This window comes from Bos grunniens, chromosome 6 (genome assembly GCF_055505025.1).
Source record: "Bos grunniens cultivar Pamir isolate PY7600 chromosome 6, Bosgru_T2T1.0, whole genome shotgun sequence".
NCBI lineage: Eukaryota > Metazoa > Chordata > Mammalia > Artiodactyla > Bovidae > Bos > Bos grunniens.
In genome coordinates, this window is record NC_141170.1 from 110,428,366 (window position 1) to 110,435,663 (window position 7,298).

At 40.3% G+C, this 7,298-nt stretch overlaps 1 pseudogene; it reads right to left on the bottom strand.

The window, feature by feature from the left end:
- Positions 1–1,485: 1,485 nt before the first annotated feature.
- Positions 1,486–4,936, bottom strand: LOC147371196 (cullin-1-like; annotated as a pseudogene).
- Between the last annotated feature and the right edge of the window lie 2,362 nt (positions 4,937–7,298).

Here is a 7,298-nt window from a genome sequence, read left to right on the forward strand (position 1 = left end):
TGGAATTTATGCATCATTGGTAATGATGGTAATGATGACCCTATATGCGAGACAACAAAAAAGACACAGATATAAAGAACAGTCTTTTGGACTCTGTGGAAGAAGGTGAGGATGGGATGATTTGAGAGAATGGCATTGAAACATGTATATTATCATATGTGAAACAGATCGTCACTTCAGGTTTGATGCATAAGACAGGGTGCTCAGGGCCTGTGCACTGGGATGACCTTGAGGGATGGGATAGGGAGGGTGGTGGGAGGGGGTTCAGGATGGGGAACACATGTACACCCATGGCTGATTCATGTCAATGTATGGGAAAAACCACTACAATATTGTAAAGTAATTAGCTTCCAATTAAAATAAATTTTAAAAAAAGAGAAAAGAAACCCTTTAAACTTTGTGAAAAAAAAAAAGTTCCTATAGAATTGGTAACATCTCTTTGGTGGCAAATTGAATTTATTTCATACGTTATTTATTTAGTCACTTAATATACTTTTATAACTAAATATTTTTAAATTTAAGTATAAATATTTGATTATAAGGAAATGATGTGAGACTTTATTGAAATATACATATAAACAAAATTTGACATTTTGATGTCTTCGTTATAGATGTCTTCAGCAAATAATTCTAAAATGTGGATAGTTGTGATCTTAGTATAACTTGCCATTCTAGTTGGTTAAGTGTCTTCATATTATATGACTAAATATAGTCATATGAAATCAAACTTTAGTAAATGATTTGATGAAATTATACGTCTTGTTTGTGGAAAATATTTTTTGTGTGCAGAAATCCTTTAATTTTCTTTATTTTCACACATTAAAAAGATGAAAGACACTATACAAGTGGCTTTTCAAAGCAGATTACACGTGGGTTGCTTCAGAGCGGCTCTCCAGGCCCGCTGGCCTCAGAGGGGCCCCCGCCAGCAGGCGGTGCTCACGTGACCAATGGGTTGATTCGGATGCAGAAGCGTGCAGCCCTCAGCGCGGAAGGTCCCACCCTTTAGTCTTGGTACTGCTAAGTCTCCTCAGTCGTGTCCGACTCTGTGTGACCCCATAGAAGGCAGCCCACCAGGCTCCCCCATCCCTGGGATTCTCCAGGCAAGAATACTGGAGTGGGTCGCCATTTCCTTCTCCAATGCATGAAAGTGAAAAGTCAAAGTGAAGTCGCCCAGTCATGTCCGACTCTTAGCGACCCCATGGACTGAAGCCTACCAGGCTCCTCCATCCATGGTATTTTCCAGGCAAGAGTATTGGAGTGGGGTGCCATTGTCTTCTCCACCCTTTAGTCTTAAATTAGGTTAAATGGCATTGGTGTCAGTATGGACGACATGAATTGTGGCGATCCTGAGCAGCTCCAGTAGCCCCAGCCCACGATGGGAGCCTGGGCCTCAGGCCGAGCAGGAGTCCAGAGGCTCCGCAGCTGCACACTCAGCTCCCCTCCCCGTGCACCGAGGGGCTATGCCCACGCTCAGACTCTTTGGGGTTAAACCAGGAAACTGTAGGTGTCCTCCTCCCCGTCCACTCACTCTAGATACTCTTTCTCCATCAGAATGTCAATGCATTTCTCAATTTACTGGGTCCTGGGGCTTGCATCTTGAGGACAACTGAGTCAGTAGTTCTCCAAGTAACTGCTGGTGTTTTAGGACCTTCCTCATTGTCATAATTCTGACAATAGCCAGAATCAGTAGTTTGCAATCTTCCTGGATGTTTAGGTGTGTGGTTTCTTGTTTCTGCATTTTCAGTGGCATATTGAAGTTAACCCTTCATTTCTTCTTATAATAACAAATATTTAATTTTATTAAGGTGTCTGGCTTCAATTCCACCTCATCCGCATTTGCATTTTCATCTTACAAGACCAATAACTTTGACTTCCATAAAACCTGTAGAAGTACTGACTCAGCTGTCCTCAAGATGCAAGCCCCAGGACCCAGTAAATTAAGAAATGCATTGACATTCTGATCGAGATAGAGTATTTGGAGCGAGTGGACAGGGAGGAGGACACCTACAGTTTCCTGGCTTAACCCCAAAAAGTCTGAGGGTGGACACGGCCCCTCAGAGCATAAAACCTGTAGGACTTGTGCCAAAATATCCGTTTTGATCTGGGTGCTCCCGGTCAGCTGCTGATGGCATAAGCATCCTCTGTGTTGTACTGGAGCAGGATGGCCATCTGGACTGTAAATGCCCGCAAAGTGTATCTGTTTTTGAAGTAGTTTATTACTAATTCTCCTTTTGACACTTGATATAACCATGTCAATTTTCTGCCACTGTGATGGCTGGAGTAAACGGCTGTGAATTGCTGATAACTCCTTTCCAGCCCAAGACAGCAAGGCAAACGTACAAGATTGCTGAAAGGGCCACAGTCTGGAACTCAGTACTTGAATACTGAAATCCAAGTCCAGCGGCTTGGAGTTCATCTGGTCCTTTTTGAACTGCTCATTCAAATCTTTGCTTACACCAATGTCTTGAAACATTGAATGCTTATGCTGATGGCTTATGCCATCAGCAGCTGACCAGGAGCACCCAGATCAAAATGGACATTTTGGCACAAGTCCTACAGGTTTTACATACTGAGGAGCTGTGCCCACGCTGAAGTTTAGAGATATACTCAAACCCACAAGCTTGCTGTAGCTCAGAGATTGTGCTTGCCTCGTCATCATCACTCACACTCTGACAGACAACGTCTTAGCCAGCAGAGACAACCTCTTCGTGTAGAACTTCTGAAACACATCTTTGTCTTCAATTTATTTGAAGACCACCATCACTTGGTTGAATGGTTCTTTGAACTCTTTTAAAAGGGAGTCAGGAGCCGCGTTAGGCATTACTGACAAAATGGAGGCATGGCCCCAACTCCCTCTTTTTGTCCTACAGGCATGGACCTGGGATGAAGGAGTTAGGCTTTGTGATTCTGACTTGTTTTTCCCTTTCCTTGGCTGAGTTGACTGAAAAGAATATTAACGTGCTTATTGTTCTTGAGAGGAGCTTGAGAAGGCACAAAGTCTTCTGCAGCTGTGCTCAGAAAATAATTTGTAAAGTTAATCATTGACATTTGTTCAAGGACTTTTACAAAAGAGTGTTCCAGGGTAAGCACGTAGGCTACAGCTTGAGGCCATGGGAGGGATTGCTATCTGAAGCCTATTTGTTAGGAAAGTGTTTATGGCAAAGGAGTTTGCTGAATTTAGGGCTTAGGAATAATTAAAATAGTTAGAAGCTAAAGATTTAAGGAATGTTGTAATGTTAGCATATTCTACTATAGCTTATAGAGATTAGGAACTTTAGAGATATTAATAGCTAGAAGCCCTTTTTAAGAAATAGCGAGCTTAGATATTAGGGACAAACAGGAGTTAGAAAGATAAGAAATAAACTGAGGAATGTGGTACGCAGCCCAGACATTAACAGGAGTTACTATGTATTCACAAGGACATATGAGAAGTAGATAAGAGAATCACTGAGGCAGGAACTCCTTTTGAGGGGCAACAATGACTTTTGGAGACAAAAAATCTGGGTCAGGGGGAACTGATGTCAAACCTCTGATCTAATGCTTTTGTAAAAGTATAAAAGAGAATCTTCGCTTGAAATAAATAGTCAGTCCAAGAAAACTGAGAGGCTGCCTCAAAAGAGTCCAGTCACCCCTTCAGGTTGAATCCCTGGCTGCTGGAGCTAGACTCCAGCAAGTCACAGTATCAAGTCAGCAACTAGGGGCGTTTACTAGATGACTGAGCCATTTTGGTAACCACTTTGTTTATGAAGCAACCTCAAGCCTTGTCCAGTGAGGCCAGAAAGCCAGCATCATTGTTGAATGCCGACATCACCAGGGCATTGTATTTTTTATGAACATCCAACACTGTCTGTATATACATTTTGGGGTCTTTCAACTCAGCTTTTCCACACTTCTCAATTGCTGCAAGACTCTGATTATGAATGTGTATCTCCAGGAGTTTTTTCAATTCTCCCAGGTCATCCTGGATTCTAGATACAAGATTATATATGAGACCCAAATCTTCATTTTTGTTGGCATCCAGAAGGTTCATGAACTGTGTGGAAGATCTCCAGGTGTTTCTTGATGAGCACCTTCTGGCACTTCCTGGCAAGTTCATCCTCCGTGCTCTCATGAAGGTACATCTGGACCCTCTGCTGCTCCTCCAGCAAAGGGGGTAATCGGGTTCTGCTGCAAGAATTCAGTACTCTCTCTGGTAAAAAATCTTTCTGTGTCAGCAAGAAACTGATATGCAAGGATTCTTTTTACACTGTTAGCATAGGGCCCTTCACAAAGGCATCATCTTCATTCAGCCCCAGTTCCATGTAAGACCGTACAACTCCACTTGCCAGTCTTGTATTGAAGGCTTCACCATTTCTTTCTTTTTAAATGAGTTTTAAAACAGCATTTGTCACCTCTTTATTCAGTGGCCTGAAAAGACAGTCTCCCCAAGTCACCAATGCAAGAGAATTGATTTCATAGATTCCTTTCCACCCTTTGTCACATTTATGGTGAACCCAATGTCGATTGAGGTAGGCACAAATCCCATTCAGCACTTTGCTTGAAAATTTGTAGTCTTCCCATTGCTTAGTGTAGAACTTCAGTACACTCACATCCATAAAATCATCTCCATCCTTAAGAAGATTTGTCAAGTAATTCTTCAGGAATTCTTTAAGCCATTTGTACAATTCCAAGCCTGCAAACTGAGCTCCCCTGGAGTCTGCTCCTTTTTCAATTTAGGAGAGACACCAGCCCCTCGAGCCTGGTTGGACTGGTGAACACTCATGTTCCGAACACTGGTGTGGTAGTTACACGTATGAGTGTAGAGTTCTGTAGATCTGGACTTGGCCGTGCTCCGTCTAGTGTACACTTGCTGGATGCCAGCTCTGAGGTCGTCCCAAATCTGATCGAGGCCAATGTGTTTCAGTCCATGGGGCTTCTGACTCCTGTTGAGTGACATGCCCAATAATATTCTGAAGTTGTCCAGTGCAACAATATTTAGTCAAGGTTCAGCTAATTCTCCATCAGATAGAAACATACAGTATCACTCCAAATTTATTCACAGCAGCTCAGAAAGGATGTCCTTTGAATGGTGAGAATGAAATCTCATTGCAGGCCAACTGGTTCCAGCTCCCGCTGGGGAGTAGTTGGAGAGGAATGGCCAGGAAACCTTCGCCACTACCTCCTCACCAGCCCATAGCACAGGAAGGGCCCTGGAAAACATTTTTTAATTCACCAGACCCCTTTAGATAACCATTGTAAGGAATAACAAAGTCTCCACAGTCTATCTTCTGAATCAAGCATGCCTTAGCTACTAACATTATTAAATTGCCAGTCTTTCAAAATATCCAATAAATTTTATAAATTTCACGTTGCCTTACATAGAAGGAAAATAATCACATAACCTGACAAGCTCTAGATAATCACTCAAGATGGCTGTGAAGAGACCTAATGAAAATAATGTTTCATTTAACCTTTTATGAATTGGTAAACAGTTGTAAGATTAACGAAATGACTTTTTCAAAGCATAGTAACTGAATCCATTCTTTAGGTCAGATTAGTATGATTTATTCACTAATCCTACTTTTTTAGTAACTATCAATATGACCGTGAGATTAATATCATTGTAATATTTTTTTTTTTTACTATTTAACCTCCATTTCCCCTAGAAATGTAACACCTACACTGCTACTTATTACTCTGTCTAATGGAACTGTAAGTGGGAAAGAAAAGCTGTTGTGTGTTGGCAGGCACCTGCAGGGATTATTAAGTCATAGAGCTCCACTTAAAGTAACATTTATTTAATTGTTTTCATTAAAATTAACATAGTGAAAAATGTTAATAAGTACTGTTAAAATTAATAAGTACTGTTAAAATTGTTTGTACTTTATATACTGCTTTGCACATTATATAGAGCACCAACTCACATATCATTGAATTTCCTAACAATGAAAAAAATAGCAAAATTTTTAAAGAGTTTAAAAATTTACTGTACCTCTTCCCAACACAGGAGTCAAGTAGTAAGTTCTCACCCTAGTAAAATATTGATTCTAACAGTCTACATTTTAAAATTAGAATTATTGAAAGGAGGAGAAAATAAATTATAAATCCACTACACACACACACGCGCGCACGCACACACACACACACACACATAATAGCCAAAGAATAGGAAAAGAACACATAGCTTCTGTTTAAACATATTTTAAAAATTCAATTTTCATTTCTTTAAATATGCATGCTCACTTCTTCAACATAATTTTCTCTAAAAGTTGACATTTAGTAAGTTTCTATTATGTTCTGCTGCTGCTACTGCTAAGTCACTTCAGTCGTGTCCGACTCTGTGTCACCCCATAGATGGAAGCCCACTAGGCTTCTCTGTCCCTGGGATTCTCCAAGCACGAATACTGGAGTGGGTTGCTATTTCCTTCTCCAATGCATGAAAGTGAAAAGTGAAAGTGAAGTCACTTAGTTGTACCCGACTCTCAGCGATCCCATGTACTGCAGCCTACCAGGCTCCTCCGCCCATGGGATTTTCCAGGCAAGAGTACTGGAGTGGGTTGCCACTGCCTTCTCCAATTATGTTCTAGTCATTTTTATATTATTTATTTTTTTAGCAAGTATTATGATTTCCATTTTGTGGATGAGGTGCATTGGAGGAATTGTGTTATTTGTCCCGAAGCAAAAAGAATAGTTGAGATTCAGAAGAAGCCTAAGACCTAAGCCCACCTTGTTGTCACCTTGCAGAATCAAGTAGCTTAAACTGTGTTGTGTTCAGTTGCTCAGTCAGTTTGACTCCAGTAAGATTCCATGGACTGCAGCACACAAGGCTTCCCTGCCCTCAAAGTGTGTAGATGATCTACAGGGAGAAATTTTGTTCTCTAAGCCCAGAGTCCATAATTCAAAGTCCAAATTCAAAGATTTTCTCCCCTCCTTTACAAAACTAGCTGTGCTTCAAAACATGAGTAGCTAGATAAATGCTGGTAGGTGTAAATAAATAGCAAGACCAATTCATTGTCCTTTGGAACATATGGTTTCTTTTTCACTTTGAATGTTAAAAATTATGACAGTTTTCCATAATTATAAACACATCATATTCGTACATTGGCAATATACATCAACATGATATTAGTCACAAAGAAAAAATAATAAATTTAAAAGTTGGGAAACTGCCAAAGACCAAATTAACTAACATGGACATAAAGTATATTTTCATAATCAGTGTTTTAATGTTTGCTCTTTTTTAAAATTTCTACCATCTGCATAATTCTGGGTCAGTTTTTTTTTTTTTTTTCCTCATTAGATTTTCTCTTCTCCTCCTT